This window comes from Anopheles coluzzii, chromosome 3 (genome assembly GCF_943734685.1).
Source record: "Anopheles coluzzii chromosome 3, AcolN3, whole genome shotgun sequence".
NCBI lineage: Eukaryota > Metazoa > Arthropoda > Insecta > Diptera > Culicidae > Anopheles > Anopheles coluzzii.
The window spans coordinates 68,918,494-68,936,687 of NC_064671.1; the positions used below are offsets into that span (position 1 = coordinate 68,918,494).

General features: G+C 44.8%; 1 protein-coding gene across 3 annotated transcripts in view; it reads left to right on the forward strand.

The window, feature by feature from the left end:
- Positions 1-18,194, forward strand: part of LOC120957583 (teneurin-m) — a 512,748-nt gene that overhangs the window by 107,901 nt on the left and 386,653 nt on the right. The window lies entirely within an intron of this gene.

An 18,194-nucleotide genomic window follows, 5' to 3' on the forward strand; every position in this document is an offset into this window, starting at 1 on the left:
GCTTTGACTCGTTAAACTATTTCGTAACCTCGTTGCCTTTCACTTAAAAAAGGTAAACATGTAATTAATTGTTGCTAAATTTAATCATGTTCTGAGTAAACCCTCTTGTGCACAACAAAACATCCCGTAGAAACCACCGGAAAATCAATAGATTAAATAGCAACTGTAACATGTGGTAAGGCAAGGCATAGAAGAAAAAAAAGTCTCCACAAGATAAGGAAAAACTCTTCCTCCACCCAGCTCCACCAGCGTATGCAAATTCTTCGCTTCGGGAAACTTGTTAGACAGCACAGTCGTCATATTTCCTCGAAGTCATATTTCAAACTTTTCTTACCTAGCCGAACGAGTTCGAAGCGCGTCGCCGGTGCCCGTTCCCCGTTTCCCGCCCGTGATGCTCGAGCAAAAATTGTTCTTGTGGGTTTTGCTCTCAAACCGTCTTGCACCATCCCTTCCCTTCCCATGTGTCTCTTCAATTTGCATTGCGGTCGTCTTCCATTCGGCGAAGTTCTTCCCGCAAGATAGGTTTTCAATGTACCGCCGAAGACGGTGGCAGCGCAGGGACAGAGAGAGAGAGAGAGAGAGAGAGAGAGAGAGAGAGAGATTGAGCGTGTAGAAAGCGACACCAGAATACGCATGGAATAAACAATGGGGCAAAAAAGCCGGCCAAGCTTCGCACCAATTTGTCCTTTCGGTTTGAAAGTTTTCCACCCTCATCCTCACCTCGACTGTCGAGGGGAGAGGAAACTGGCACAAGCTTTCCGCAGGCGCTCCGAAGGATGTTTGCTAAGACATACCCGATCTTGTGCTACGATCCGGACATGTATCGTTGGAGCTGGGGCCCTTTTTTTTCTTCACCCCTCTCCTGGTTTGTGTTTGTGCGGTCGTTACACCCGAACCCTGGGTGAGAGGAGGGGAGGCGGGCGGGCAGAGTGTAAGAGTGTTGCTTCTTAAGCAGCGTGAAACTAAACCATCAACAGGAAGTCTCACCATTGCTCAGGGAAAGAAGGCCCCGGGACGCCAGTACAAGTGCTAGTGGAAAACCAATCCTTATCGTTGCGCCGCGTTGCTTTGCAAAAAGCAGAAGAAAATGTTTTGTGGCAAACCAAGAGGGAGGGAAGAGAGGGAGAAATATGCACAAATGCCAGTCTTTTCATGTGGTAGTGGATTTAAAAGGGAAGAGCCGCGCGTGTTGCGGGTACGAGGTACGAGATGAGATTTTTAAGTTTTTCCACCCGCGATGCCACCGACAAATCCTGCTACCCTTCAACCCCCCCCCCTCCCCCTCCCCTTTCCCCGCACAGTTTGCTTGCGCACAGGGACAACTTGTTGGTTGTAACGAGTTTTGAAGTTTTGTCGCATAGTTTCATGCTGCTTCGCCTGTTGTTATCACTCACTCCCCGACCCATCGTCCACCCACCCCATCCGGGGGGGAACATCTTTCTACCATCGTTAGTTTTGCCTATTTTGTCCTCCGTAATACGTGTGTGTGTGTGGTGAGAGTGGGATGGTTTCTTTTCTTTTTTTTTTAAATTCCACATTCACCTCACCAACATTGTTTTCTAACTCGGTTCCGCACATGCATATCGCATATCTGGCGGCGCACGCTCGCTGTTTTGCGGTCTCGCAGATCTCGATCTTTTTTAATCTGCGACGTGGAAACGGGGCAGACCTTTTTCCTCGAAATATGCGCGCATATGATTAAACCTTATCAGTCGGCAAACAATGTCTGCCCATGTAGGGCACATCAGACACACACAGTCAGTGTCGGGAAGGGGGGCCTAAGATGAGTTGTTTTGTTCTCATTCCCATTGTACTGCGCCAACAATTTCAGCAGATGATGCGTTCATTCATATGTGTGTCTCTGGGTGTGGTTTGTTTTTCCTCTTTGCAAGATAAATTATACGATCATCTGCGACATTCGGTCTACGCGTCCGTGACATTGGTAGATTACTGTTGCGGTTGAATGGAGAGTCAGTTTAACTTCCTTATATTTATGTTTTTATTCAAATAGTTTGATGTAATTTTGTAGGAATACAAAGAAAACTCTCCTGCAGCAAAAAAATGATACAAAATATTTTCTAAAACCGGCCTAACCAAATGGGGGTTTGCTTCCGAAGCCAACCGCCACAGCTAAATGTAATCGATTTTGTCGCATTTTCCTGCATCACCCGTAGGAAATGGAAACTAATCGAGCCATGAAATTGATACTGCGTCATGTGTCAGTTGGTAGGAAATATTGCGTAGGCCTTAAATTTAGTCTTTAAACATCATTGCCTATGGGTATTTAGGGGATGATTTATTCTATGCCTGTTGGAGCGCTTAACCTTTGTGATCTTTTGTGGAATTTTTTGATCAATTTAAATGTTCAAGGAATGTTGAAAAAGGGCTTATTTTTAATATCATCCATTCGACTTGACCTACCTTAGAGCAAAGAATGCCATAATGTTATTTTTGAGTGTTATAAGAATGACATTACAATTAGTTTTGTTTCTTTTTTAGTGCGTTATCTTTTTTTATCGATAATCTAGACCGATTCATTGTCTGGTCATATTGTTTGTCTGGTTAAGAGGTCGTCACTTTAGCCATTTTTAGCTTCATTCATACTTTTACTAAGAGTATTATATTACATAAGCTTCCAGCATCATATTGCGAGATACATGAAACAAAGAAACACCCATTTCAAAACACGAAAAGGCATTGAATTCTTCGAACCAAACTTACTTTATATTACTTTGCTGGGCATTGTCATCCCCTGCCGCAGTGTGTGTGCTTTGTTCGAAGAATTCACTGTGCGGTTGATTTGATTTGTGGTTTGAATCGATGAAAGACGTCCTTTCTTTCCCATCTTTTGGCGTATTGTTTCTTCCACGAAATTCCAGACACACGTATCTTTAAGAAGAGAAAAAAATACCGTCAGCTTGCACCATAGCAGGAAAAACTGGTCGGAAAACTCTTGCTAGCAAAACGTGTTTTGTTGTAACATCAGATCCGTCAACAAAAGTTGCCGGCCTTGAGTGTAAGTGCTCCCATACACACAGACATATCGAAAAACACACACACACACGCACACACATGTGGTTGTGTCAGCATCGCGTCGCTTGCTAGTCATATTTACATTCATAACTAAATTACCGAGTGATTTGCCATTTTGCAGAAACTTTGGACCGAACAAAAAAAAATCGGGCTGCGGAGCCCCCAGAACGAGACAAGGTACCTACCCCCTGATGGTGACCTTTTCCTTGCGGCATTTGGGGTGCGTTCGTTCGCTCGCTTGAAGCAGCAGATAGTAAGTGTGAGCGCCAGGAGCAATGCGAAACGTCGAACCGGCGCTTGCTAGACGCGCGGTTGAAAGAGTCACGTGAAAGTGATTTATTCAAATTTCTCCCCACCAGAAAACCTCTTCCAAACCATTATTCGATGACGAGCAATGCGTATGCGAGAGTGTTTGTGTGGTTCCCCACACCCCATTCCCCCACCGGGGTTACTTCACACTGCACACGGAACGCGCGTCGGTGGAGTGTTTGCCGAGTTTATCAAATTTTGTGTTGGCAAATTGAAAATTTGTTTCAGCTCCGTCCTAGGAGTGTTTGGGGATGACGTTGGCAAAAAAAACGGGGAACCATTCCGTTCCATTGTGTTGCATATTTTGCGCTTGATTTTGCCACTTTGCGTCGTTGCACATAAATATTGCTTTAATGTTCATACTTTCTTATCACAAAATCCTGTAAGTGCTTGAATAAGCAATTTTAAAATTGTGAAAATCAAACCCAAAACTGCTGCATCACATTCAGTTGCGTCACATAAAAAAAAACAAGATCATAAATAACGAGGAGGAAAAGTGGAGCACGGAAATCGTTTCCGCAAATGATGAATATTAACCGAAGCGAGAAGTCATTTTTATTTTAATGAATTGCCACCAGCACTACTGCCGAGCATACACACACACACACAACACTGGCACCCCAATTTTACGCGAAGAAATTAACATTCTTGTATTCTCACCCTCAGTTACCTCGCCACGGCTGTTTTTTTTACTATCATATTCCACACACTTATTGGAATACTCCCTCGCAGCGTCTTGAGACGGATGGAAGTAGATGCAGTGGAAGTAGGAGAGAAAAAAAAAACAGTTCACTTACCCAAAGGCAAAAAAGAAGGAAGGTTTTCCGCTTCTCGTCACTCGACGCGCATTACACGAGGGAGTTGTACGGCGAACCAAATGCGAATGTAATCAATTTTAAATGCGAAATAAAATGATTCCATTTTCGCCGCCCCCCCCCCCTCCCTCATTCCACCCACCCATTGGCATAGCCGTCTCCCAATTCCGCGCGAAGGACGACAGTTGGTCACGGTGTCATTTATGGATGCGCCTGTGTGCGCACGTCGTCCTCGTCGTCCTGCTCAAACTCGAAATGGGCTAATCTTTGGTGCGCTGTGGAGTGTTTGCTCTTTAAGCAGTGTTGCTGAGAGTGTTGGGAGGAGAATTTTCCTTTCCACCTTTTTTTTTTTTGGCCGTTAATACCGTTGGCCGTCCTGCAAACTCTGGCGGTCGGGAACCGTTTGAAGATGTCACCGTGTAAGCGTCAGCCCGAAAGATAACCGAAAAAGGGGACTCGGTGCGCGCGCGGCAATGATTAATGGGTCGCGAGCGGACCGAAGAAGGCAAGCAAGCAAGCTGTGGCTTGTGTTGTGGAAAGGGGACAGTTTGCAGCTGCCGTGATTTTTGCCACGTTGCGCATTTTGCGCTTTGGAGCGGGGTTTAAGGCGCGCGAAAAGGTAAGAAAAGTTGGCCGAGAGGGAAAGTGTGCATAATAAGCGAAAGAGCGATGGGTGTGACATGCGCGCGGAAGGTTTGCGGGTTGAGCTTGGTGGAACGAAGTGCACGTTACTGGCACAAATCAAGGCGTCAAGGTGTGTTCTGGCACTAAAACAGATAAGAAAATGGTTGGAATTGATTTTGGACTTGCTGTACAGATGCTTCGCTAATTAGCGGGATCGTAATTTAAAGCAAAGTTTGAAGAAGAAATTATAATGACCTTTACAGGTCAGTTAGGACAAGTTCAGACACTCAGAGACACTCGCCAATGGGCAGAGTGGTGGAAGTCCCAAGAGTGTCCCAAGCGCTACAAAGTGATAGCTCTGTCAAAATCAAAATCAAGGAGTATGCGCCTAAATGTAGACTACGTCATACTTTTTTGGAGTGTAGAGAACTTTCTAAAATCTGGAATCATTTTCTGTTGCATTCTTCCTGTGATATGTATTCTTTGACAGGCAGTATTTATAATCTCATGTCTCTCTAAAGAGAATATCTCCTAATTATCAAATGAGCTAACTAAAGATCCTCCAAAGCCAGTACCTCTAAATTATAAATGCAATATTGCTGTATTGCTACATTTTAAAATATGAACTCTTCAGTTCTCCAAGGCTAGATGTTAAGACAGTTGTTGGAAATCAAATATTTATTTAAACTGATTAGTTCAAATTAGAATTATGAAATGAATTCAGATTGGTTAGTTGGCTCTTCGTTTTTCGGCAATTCGTATATCACAGCCAGCAATTTAGTGATAATTTATCATAACAGTTTTGCTTAATACTCCTCTCACTAAATGTGCAATATTTTCCAAGCTCAGCGTGACTTCACTTACGGCATTTCTGACAGGCAATTTAACAAACAGCTCTATTTTTTAATCAAAATTTTCACCATAACGCTACTCCAAACTGCTACCCAAAACATCGCCCAACCGGTGCGAAATCTTGCCATCGACAGAATCCAATCTACTAATCTGCTCGCGCGCGCAAAGAGGCTGAAAATATGTTCATTTTTCTGAAGCACCACTTCAAAACCCTCCGTTGTGCCGGGGCGGAGCGTTTGCTTGCGCACTTAAGCGCTTCGGCCGTTGATGACTAATTTTGCGACGTGCTGCTCGGTGAGTGTGTGCGAGTCCACACGTTCTCGATTAGGGCCTCTGCGCCGCGTTCGATCGGATCGGCAGGCTGACAAAATGCCAACACGAGACGGTAAAGGGGTCCGTCCGGCCACCCGTTTTGCGTTCCGCTCAATCTATCAATCATGCGAATCGAGCGAATAAGGGAAGGGTTGACGCGTTATTAGATTCCGCATTCAAGGAGAAGCATGCGGAAGGGCGTGTTGTGTATGTGTGTGTGTTCGTGCGTTGATTTCAACCGAATTTGTGCCCCCAAGTTTTCGCAGAAGCTTACCTTTCGGCCGGGTTTTCGCTTTTTGCCCACTTTTCTAGTGGCGGATGTTTCGGCAAGTGTACGTAGCACGTAGTTTTCGAGCCTTTTTTTTCCTGTGCCTTCCCTCTACAAAGCGGCCTGCCAGCTAAGGCGTACGGAAAATGTGTCTATTCACGGGACACTCATGTTCCGGTTATTTGCAAAATCACGTTCGTCGACCGTGAAAATTGAACCTGTCAGCCACTTCAGACGCAAGGTGGAGAGCTCAAACCAGCCAAACCGAAAGCGAGCCACCCTACGACATTTTAATACACCAATATGCTGCCAATGGTGTTTGGGCATGGCAAAAAAACGGGCCAGCTACTCGCGATTGGCACGTACGGCGTACCCGTCCCAAGTGAGCCCTTCCAGTTTGGCGCGTCTCGTTGCCGCGAACGATATTAATAATGAAACTAACTATCGCTTTGAATCAGTTGATTGAAATTTTATAAAACTCGCACTCGGTAGGGAAGGTAACGCAATCGGACGGGCAGGCTAGGTAACCTGCTTATGCCGGGCACAATTGTTTCCGTTTGCGAGTAAGGGAGCGAACTTACCCAAGACACCCGTGGACGATAAATACGTGCACGTGCTGGAATGACACTTTGCCAGCGCCAGTGTGCATCAAGCAAAACATTATCCTGCTTTCCTTTTTTTGCTTGTTCCGGTCCGGCTTGTGGTGCCAAACCTGGAACAGAGTGCCATGGAGCATATTGTTGGCTATGCGAGTTAATAAAACTAAAATGAATTGTAGTTCGCATTTCGTTCAGAAAATCGAAACAAAAACATAAAAATGCCACGGCACACAACAAAAACGAGCGAACCCAGGAAATGGACGGGAAGCTAAAGTTTCTCCGTAATTTGACATTACTTGTCCGAAAAATGAGCCAAATTTGTGTGAGTGTGTTTGGCCGCTTTTTGTTTGCTGGCAAGCTGCTGGCAAGCTGCACCAAAACCCATAAAAGTAATGTAAAAATGTTAGTTACATTTTATTGGATTGCTGCCTTTCTCGGGTTTGTCGCTTGCTTTTTCGCCAATTCTCTGGTGTTCCGTATCGAGCTCCGGGGCTCCTATTGGAGGTAGTGGAGCACGCTGCAATTTGGTCATCGCGTTTTCCCGTATGTGTGTGTGTGTGTGTGTGTGTGTATGTGTGTGTGAGTGGCTCTGTGTGTTTTGGCGCTATTGCGCAACACTGCGCTCAAGTTTAATACAGTTTTGTATCGCAGTTCGTTTACTGCGTCCTGTTTACTTTCTTTCTATTTTCGCTTGTCAGCGCTTTTTTCTCGCTCTGCTTCGTTTTGCTGATCCTCCTGCATCCCTGAGCGAGCGTTTACTGGTCTCCTTCCTGATTTTATCCCCCCGTTTACTAACCCGACTGACTGACTTTCTATCTAGGAAGTTAACTTCCGTGCTATAGTATTGCGATGTGTCCTTTTTGTTGCTCCTTTACCACTTTTGTCATTTCGCTCTTTTTTGCTCATTGCATTAGTTTGTGGAAGTTTTGCCAGGAATTTAATTTTTCCATTGAAAAGTAATTTTATCGCTACCGCTTTCTGTCTTTCCCCGCAACACGTTTGGCGGTGACAGTCGATCGGTAGCTTTACTTTTTGTTACCGTCACTACGGTTGACGATTGGGCATTTCGCTCTGCATGAATGGAGCGCATTCGTTACTGCTTGCGTTATAATACTGTTTCATTGTACTGTTTTTTACTCATATTTTGAGATGGATCTAACCAAGTTGAGATTGGCTTTTCAAATCGACGACTTTGACTTACTGCACCTGTCTCATACTTTCCTGTAAGTAACCGGAAACGGGTGCACACTGCTCAAATGTAAGGAAATAAAACTGCCAACACGGTACAAAACCCTACAATCCAGAAAAAAAGTGTGGAAAACGCTGTACTGCTCCAGATGACAGCTCTAGTCGCGTTGCGAAAAGGTTGATAGTGATCGAGCGACGTTCACAGATTTTCCTGGTTACATATGTCTTCTGTATCGGTTGCTGCTCCCGTTTTTATTGCTTACCGTCGCCGTGAAGACTGGCGCTGGCAATGTATTTGTTTTGTGCACTTTTGCTTCCGCGAATGATGAAATGTGGCTTCCAGTTTTTATGCTGGATCATAGGGTTTTTTTGGGTGTGTGTGTGTGTGTTTCTGGTTTCCCACCCAACATTCTTATCTATTGCTATTTTTGTCTTATTTTTCTTTCGCTTTCTATTTGCTAAGTATGGCGGTGGAAACAGGAAGCTTCAATTGTGCTTGGATAGTCCATTTGGTGATGGTACAAATCATTGCTAGTTGCCAAAAATGTTACATCGAAAGCAGGTTACGTTGTGCAGTTGCAGAATTTGGATTGCTTTTTTACATTTTTTTAGAAGTTTGTGCTCAATTTATTCAATTCATGCAAAAAAAGGCGGATCAATGATTTTTTTCGCCTTATTTCTGGTCTTCAAGAAACTTTTATGTTTAAGAAATATTTGCCTTGATTGTTGTAAATGAAGCCAAAAATATGATTGTATTAGAAGAGCTGTTTAGTGCCTTAAAGTATGGAATGTTAATATTGTCAAAAAAGAAGTAAAAAGTAATTTCAACTCTACCAATTGAACGATTACGCTTTGATAAATACATCTCATTTGTGTGCCAATCAACGAGTCCTCCTTCAATGGCGTCACAAAATTAATAAAGAAACATACACAAACCATCAATACGATGTAAATAGAGAATGAAAAAGTGAGACAGAAATATGGGAGAACCTATCCACATCGTCCACATTAGCGGACGGAGCAAAAGTGGCCAGCAAAATATTACCCCCAAACGACCGAACTGTTGACATTGACGGCCATTATTCAATGGGGTAATGTTGTGTACCCCTTTATCGGGCGTGGATCGGAAGGAAATGGGTTACTGGAATACGGTTCGATTGGCCGACCCAGGAGCCATTTTGCTGTCTGCTTGCGGGCAGGCAAAATGGGAGCAATTGGAAACCTCATCAAGTGGAAACGGTTAATCATGGAATAGTTTTCCAAAGGGAATGAGCGATGGCATGTTTTGCTTTGTTAAGTTGTTGTGTGGGACACATCGTTCGGTAGATGGTGATTGAAACGATAAGATCCATTACTGCCTGAGTGGTGAGGATACATTACCGATTGAAGAGCTTTTTGATCTCGTCGATGCGCTGTTGTAGGTGTAGGTAAAGTGCTTCACTTAAGTGTATTTCATTAGTATTCATTTGTTCGTTTATTCACTGTGCTATAAATCAATGATTTAACCGAATGCATTTACAAAGCTTTGTCTCAATCGTTTATTATCATGGATTCAATTAAAACACCTTGAAAACAGTTTACCTCTGACCGAAAAGAAATCTATCAGCTGCTGATGTATTAAACATGACATACATTTTCCACCAGCGTCGCCATCACTGATGAAGCATGCCATGGTCGAATGTGTCCCCAGCAAATCTAAGCCCTCCCATCCGAGCACCTCATGCCGGATGGAAGAAATGGAATCATAAATTTTTATTGATTTCTGTCGAAAGCTGCCGTAATATACCTTTTCCTACCTCAAGAGCCTACAGCCCGAACAGGAGCTCCAAATTGGCAAAGCTGCCCCCTTCCCGGAAGCCAACGAAGCGAAACACTTTCCAGTGCCCCAGACGGGCAAGGACAAGGAATGCGCGGCAGGGCAAAAAAGGTTGGTCAGCCTTTTAATTCCACACCAACCAGAACCACCGGCCCAACCGGGAGGTCGACTCGATCGGTCTTTGTGCAGATTTTCCGGCTGATTTGGTCCGAAGGGATTTTCTAGCACAGAGCGAGATGGAAGGGAGGGCAGTAAAAAAGCCAACCCGGTGCCCTGACGAACGGTTACGATGTTGTGTTGCTTGGTTTTTTGTTTGAGTGCAGAGCAGAAGGTGAGTTGGGTAAGACAGCAGCAAGCTCGGGGTTGTGCCCTGCACGGATAGAAAGGACATACGAACACACACACACATACAGGTATGAAGCATTTATTTGTGTATCGAATTTATTGTGCGGATAACCGTCCGAAAGATCGATTGAATTGCCAGAATCGTAAGAGGCACAGGGCTTCACGATAGCTGGTAAAGGTTAGATTCGGTGCCCTGAGCACACACTGAGATTGTAGGAGAGGAAGAAAGAAGGACGGCTTGTGCGGTTGCGGTATGTGAGGGGGACAGGGAAAGAAACCATCCAATCCGATCCTCACATGCGGATCGGAATCGAATGCGACGGATCGGTGCTATAATATGTAAAATCTCCCAGGAAAAACGCTCCCATCCTGTCCCGTCGTCCCGTTTCGATGCTCTTTACGATTCCGTACTCTTCAGGGCTTAAGTTTACCGATGAAATTGGATACTGACCAGTGACCGGCCCGTGTACGGTGTACGCCAAGGATCCAGGATTTATTACATCTCATTGAATGAGTCGCGCCAGCCCGGCTCTCCGGGACGGGACGGTAGCGAAAGACGAAGAAATCGTACGACTTTGTCCGACCATATTGGCGGCTACCGACCACAATAACGAGACGCGCTCGGATCGATATCCTTATTGCTGGGCAGTGAAATGTGGAAAAAAGCCGGCTCCAACGTGGTGGTGATGGTGGCGGTGCTGGGGTGGTCAACAAGTAAACTAATATTTTCTTTTGTGCACCATTGGTTGAGCTTTTTGCTTCGCTTCCTATACTTCCGGATTTCCTTTCCGAAGCTTCCAATCTTCTTCTGCGAGCCCCCAACAATGACTGCGCAAAAAAAAAATGGTGGAAATCCTACAAGCAAACGGCCGCCCACCTCCACCTCACCCCGTATTGGACACCCCGCACTGTAACGGAACCGGGGAAAATCAAACAGAAACATTGCCCCGGAAAAGTGACGGCGACAGGTAGCAGCAAAAAAGCGAGCGAGCGCACACAATCTTGAGAAGCCGTCCGTGGAAGGAAAAGCGATCCATCCCGCTTGCGCTTGCGGTGGCAAGACAGGGAGACAGTTTTTGTTCTGTCCGGGCCGTGCGCGCGTGTTTGTGTGCGGGAGCAAAGTTAAACACAAAAGCTAAAGCTGGATTTATCAAACTCCACTAACAATATTATCCGCAAATATTTGCCAGTGTGCTTTTTTTGTTTTTTTTTTTTTTTTTGTTTTGCTCTGGCAGGATGTTTTGCTCTCCCTTCGGGTGTTCGTTTTCTTTCGTTAGCGAGGCGAGCTGAAAACGCTTTTTGGAGACGTTTTGGAATAATGAGACAGTTTGATGTTTGAGAAGAAACGAATATATTCAAAAAGGGGCAGGAATGTTGGATGAAAATAGCTTAAATTATGTTAAAAAATACATATTTGGATGATTTATCTTCATATCATCAAAATAAATTCAATGTTTCATTACTTCTGATGACTGTTAGACTGTTGAAAGATTAAAATGTAATTAAAGCTACAGCTGCTTCGCGACCTGTCACAGCCAATGGGACAAAATAATAACATTGCTGCAAACGTCAAGGTAGTGACGTATGCTAACAAGATCGACCTGTCAAGAGCTTCCACGCTCTTCGATCCGGGCAGACAGAACAAGTAACAACTAAACAACTAAATGCGTCAGGTGAAATTACTTATCGACGAATGCCAAAGTCCCCTCCCGTTTTCAGTTTTAACAGTTTGATTTCTCTTCCTTCCCCAACTGGTGAATGTAACCATTTATGATTCGCTTTGCCTCGCTTGATTTCATACGGTCCCTCCGCTTGAAAACGCCAAACGCCACCGGCCCCCAATTTCACAGTCTTGACAGTTCAATTCCTTTGATAGGACGAGAGACGTTCTTCCTCGAGCACGGCAGTTTGAGTTTGAAAATCACCCCAAACCGTTCTTCCTTCACTGTCTGTATCTTCTGCATGTGTACGATAACCGTTTGTATGCGGTTCGACTGTACCAAAAGGCCACGTACGGCACGTCCGGGGGGAAGGCACGGATAAACGCCGAAAGCAAAATTACACACTCCGCGAAAACACCTTCCAGCAGCTTGGCCGTGATTTTACGCTCACCCGTACGGGACCTGCCAACGCACACAGAATGTGACATGTAAATGATTAATGATTGTATTTCGTGGAAGAAAATTATCTTCCCTTTCTACCATCTTCCCTTTCTACCAGCGCCACCGGCAAGCTGAAGACATGTTTGCCGAAAACCGTTTACCGCTTGCTACACAACGCTTGTCTGTCGATGCCGAGCTGTGCTAGCTAGTGGTGTATATTGCGCCTGTTTGTGATAGGATGTATGGAGGCATTATGGCTTTCTTTCGCGATCCATACAGCCGCTACGCAACAGCCATTCGACGAGTCAGCATTTATTGGTATGATGGAGGAGGTTTGAGGCCTGACGGTATTCCACACAGGTACTGTAGGTACTCCCCGAAGGATTCTTGATGAAGATAAAGCTTCATTCGATCGAAGATGGCGGTGTTGGCGGAACCGCGCCGGTGGTGCGCAAAAACGGAAGTACCGTAAATCACCAGCCAGCCTGCTCGAAAGGAAACATGCTGCCCGTAACACCAGCTACAAAAGAGCCACACACACACTCACACACGTGTGTATGTTATGCGTGGACAGGGAACGTCTTTTGAGCGCGGGTGCCCTCTTTGCATCAGAAAGCCGTTGATGTCACCTACACGCCGTCAGCCGACACTGTCAACCGATACAAGGAAGTCAACTCGGCCGCCCAGCACCGAGCGACAGCGCCCAGTGATGGTCGGGGCCCAAGCCATGACAGTAACAAGCGCATATGTCAGCGTTCGGGTAAAGGACCGCATGCAGCGGTCCTCCTTCATGTCGTTCAGCGATGAAGAGTGACCGGGGACAAATCCCTGAAACTGTCCACTTCCTTCTCGCTTGCTGCTTTGAAACCTGAAAAACGAGCGGGGCTCAATGGGAAATGTACAACATCTTCCCCCTTTTCCTGTTTGTTGCTTCGACGGTGCTGAGACATTGGCAGGCCGGCTGGGGCTGTGCGTGTCGCTCCAGCCTTGATTGACGGGGAACAGCAGGAGTCGAGCCGGTTTGGATTTGGGTGAAATTATCAAAGGATATGCACGCGTCAACTTTCGCTCGGTACCGACGGAAACGGTAGAGTTGCGCACAGTTTCACCGTGTAAAGCGGGAAAGAAGTTGTAAAATGCAGTGATTTATGTTTACGACAGCAAATGATTCTCCTTTGAGCGAAGTAGGGAAGTGGAAGAAGCTTGTTTGCAGCGTCAGTCCTTAAATCGATTCCAGGGGAAAATAAAACTATCATAATGCTTCCTAGCAGCACGTAGTAAAACAGTTTAATTGAGTGTTTCATACTGGTTCGATGGTTTTATGGGGTGGAATAAAAATATTCCCAGCTCTGGGGGACATTCGGAAGTGTCTAGACATTTTTGTTGTATTGGAAATTGATAGTTGTGATATCGTTTTAGCTCAAAGACGGCTCTTAACTCATCAAAAACTTAGCTAAGAGACATTTAAGCTATAATATCTGTATTTCACATGGTTGTTAGCTTAATACAAAATACAAAAATCAATCATCGCGTGGAGGACATTTTCAATGGAATCGTGAGGATATTATAGCACCGATCCGTCGCATTCGATTCCAATCCGAATGTGAGGAATCGTTCATTGGAAAATTATACTATAATGATTGTCTACTTTCTATTATTTTGTGAGTACAGTAGAATCATTTTCATTCGAATTAATAAACACTCTATCGATTCTACAAACAATGCTGCTTAAAATATGAAACAAACAAATCAATAAACTGCTTTGTGGCATTTAAAATTCCAAGAATGCACCGCAATTAAAGCTACATTAAACCCTAACCCTCTCTACAATCCTATCATACCAGCTCAGCAGGAAACACGCTTACCATCGATCATATCGCTCTGCCCGTGCCTTCAATTATTCACACATTCACCTTCAAACCCGATTTTAACGTTACATGTTTTTGCATCGCTCCCCGCTTTGAAATGCTGCTCAATCATAGTCTGCCATCAGCAGGAGCAGCAGCAGCAGCAGCACCACCGTGCACCGCAGTCCGAACGGATTCGAGCGAAAATCCTGCAAGCACCATGGATGTTAGCTGTACATCGTTATGTTTGCAGGTGTGAAAACTATCATACAAATCACTTCCCTTTCACCTGACGGCCCGTGCCCAACCGTGCCCAACCACAATACCCATGTTGCACCATTACCATTGACTACTGCTGCTACTACTTCTACCTGAAAAAAAAGGAACCAACCGGAAAGTTAGAAGAAAGGGCACCACGGAGATAACCGCTGCAACGAGAATGGCGATGCGCAGTGCAAAATGCAGAAAAAAAACAGCGCCACCGGCGTACAAATAACAACTGTAACATTTCTATCAAACATTTCCGAGCGAATAAGTTTACGAGCAATCGAATTGTTTCCACCGACCACAATGCTAACCCAACTGCCCGATCTCCCCCCCCCCCTCCTTCTCTCTCTCTCTCTCTCTCTCTCTCTCTCTCTCTCTCTCTCTTCCCCATTCCCAGCCAACGAATTGAGAACTCGGGTTGCGGGTTTTGTGGAAAGTTCAGTCTGTCGGAAAAAGCTGCAGTGCATCCTGCACTCCCGTCGCTTCTCCAGTGTGTTCTTCTCCAAGCTCGGGATGCAACACAATCCACACGCTATGGATGCAATGCAGGTGGTTGAGGTGTGTGCTTTTTTTACGGAGGAATTTTATAGCCAAGTGGAGAGTGGCGTTGAAAGTGGAGAGCAGTGGGACTGATGATTACAGATTCATTGCCAGAAGGGATTTTTCTTGCGAGCTTGGTTGCGGTTTTCCACACCACACTGCCCGGTCCTGGTATCGTGTTCGCGTATCGTACGATCGGAAGAGATGCGAACAATTACACTGGTACGCTGGGGGCGGGTAGTTTTTCACAGGTAAAGCAGGTAGTTTTGTTTTCCACTTCTCGCAATCGAACGGAACGCTTCTTATCTTCAGGCAAAAATGCTTGACTTATTGCGTTTGTCGCTTAGCGATGTCCTGTTTCATGGGAAAGCCATAGATATCGGTGTGTTGCTTTTACAATAATCATGTTAAAGTATCAAAGTTTTTCGTAAAAAGCCTCGTTTAAAGTGTGCATTAAAAAACAGGAAGCCCTCACTCTGATTACCACGATAAATCATGCCTTACCATTCCCGCTTTGCATTAACCATCACGGCACGAATGGGCGATGCTTATCGTTTATGCGTTGCACTCATGCAACTCATGCTGCAGGTTTGAGGTCCAACAAAACGCACACACACAAAAAACAACTGCAACATACACCTTGCAGCCTGCGTAGCACAATAAACCTACGTTGCTTTTATTCACGCTGGCGTAGGAAGGGCAGCTTGGCGTTAAATCGATGCCTTTTTGCCAGGAGTGAACGATATATGCTGGACGTTCCTTTTTTAGTACCCCATTCCTTCGTCAGGAGGTTTGTGGTGCGTTTCGTAAATTAACACTTGTAAACCTGTGAATTATGAAATAAGTGCCTTGCAATCGGGTTCTGTTCAACGGTGGATAGAGGGTGGTGTACATACATTGTAGTGGAAGTGGTAGTTAGAGGCATAAAATTGAAGCATGATGTATGATTGCTTTATTACCTGACAGAAGACAGGTCGTACGGACAAACCGCACGGTCGCACCGATAGTTCAATAGTTTGTTTATTTAAATTTGAAAAAAGGAATAGTTTAATTGAACATCTCAGTGCAAGATGCACGTAATGTTTGTCATTACTTTTTGACAGATTTCTGTGAAAGAATGAAGAATTTTGTATCTCCAAAATGTGAATGATTTAACACATTGGCAGAGTATGCAGTGAAAAAGTAGTATTTCTTTTGGCAAATTATCAGATTATGTCCGGAGCAAATTACATTACGATTGATTTATGTACACCGTTCAGGGCAAGCCGTTGCGAAAGCAGAGCAAAAAAACAAAAAAAACAAAGGCACATCCATTTGTACTGCACCACCTGCTGTAGGCACATTTTTTAAAACCCTTCCTGTCTCATTTGCCCACCCATATCAATGGGAATGTGACGAAAGGATATTTAAATATTGATTTTCAAAATTAAAAATGATATTCCGTTTTTTTTCGCCTGCCGGACGCTCCAACCAGTCACCATGTCACCGTCATGTGTTGAATGTTTAATAATGTTCCCAAAAAAAACCCCAATGCAGAAGCATTTGGTTACCTTCATTTGACGCTACTGGAAAGTGTTGATTTAAAAGAAATGGAGAATTTTGCAGGGAAACAAAAAATGAGTAATATCAACATGATGGCGCAACCTTAGTTTGTTTCGTTCCACACGATCGTCACCTCATCGGATTGGTTGGAGGTCAAACATAGTAGAACGAAGGATCAAAGTGTCGACAAGAAGGGGAGAGAACATGCAAAAAAACAGAACATACAAATTCCAACACTAGCGAAACATCCTGCCTCTTACTGTCGATCGAGCGAAATCCCCGAGAGTGATGAAGAATGGTCCAAAAGGGAAGAAAAAAACCCTTCGGACTAACTTAGGGCCACTTTGACGTGTAAAAAAAGGATTCACTGCGGAGAGCGACCAAGTGGTAATGACAAAGTGTGTGGAGGGAGAAGCAAGAGAGAGAAAAAAGCCAGCAAGCATGAAACATTTGCCGTAATTTGTCTCAAAATCAAAGCACTTTCTCATCAAGTATCCAAATATTTTCCCAACCATCGGGACGACCGTCCTGCAGCAGAAGGTGGAAGGTTGAAGGTTAAGGTCCTGTCAGTTTGTGTCAGAAAAATCGACACGTTCCATTCCGAGCGGGCCCGAAACGGGCCTTGGCCATGCTTCGCCTCTGTTTTATCTTGCCAGCGCGTGGAGTTTTTTTTGCTTCCTTTGCCACCGTGCCAATGGAAAATCCCTCGTGAGCCACTGAAATGAGTGAACGAAATGCTTAAATGCTTGAACGAAACAAACTGCAAAAAAAGAATGCTGTGTAAAGAAACATGCTACATGCAAAAAATGACAGCCAGGGCAAATGCTGTCAATAGAAGAGAAGGGAAAAAAATCCCAGCATCACAAGAACCACGCATGGAATGCTTGGGCGGTGAAATCCACGCTCATGGAGGAGTAGCGAAATATTTACATAGACGGGTCATTAATAACAACATGCTGAGGAAGACTTGGGGACAGGGCAGAGAGCGCTACGTCCTCGATATAGACAGAGAGAGAGAGTAAGCGAACACGAGAAACACATCGACACTTCATCCAGCTTCCTATCGTTGCCCATTTATAAATGTTAGAATGTAAGAGTCTGGACTTTTTTGTTGTTGTCTGCCATTGCTTTTGTCGGCTGTGTTCGCTACTTTAACATGATACTTTTGCTTCGTTCGAATAGCCACAGCTCGCACTCTCTCTCTCCTTGGACACTCTGGAATGTCATGGCATTTTCGCGAAAAACGGACCATTTTGATACCGAGTAGCGAGAGACGTTCTTTATCTTGCACAACCGGGGCAATCTTTTGCCGTCCTAGGCGGCTCGTCGGGAGCTGGTCGCCCTGGTCTGTCCAATAAAGCCCGGTGTGATGTTCATGCTATTAGATACCCACCGACACAGTGACACCCAAGCCAGTCAGGGGGAAGGCAAGCAAGAGAGTCCGCTTAATGACCTTAAGTATTCGATGTCATCCTTGATTTGTGTTGCCACTAGAGGGCGAAATTCATGGGCTGGCACGGGGAATGAATCATGGAGCTGGGTGGAGTCCGGCTAGTCTCAAGAAGGCTCTCGATGTAGTGGAAAGACATTCTTTTTGATGGTGTGTTTTTTTTCACAATTTTTCGATTGCCTATCGCGCGGATGCTCCAGCACACTTCGAATTCGAACACGTGTAAGTGTCGACACGGACATGCTGCTTTTGCTAAAGAGGTTATGTTTGCTTAAGGTATGATTT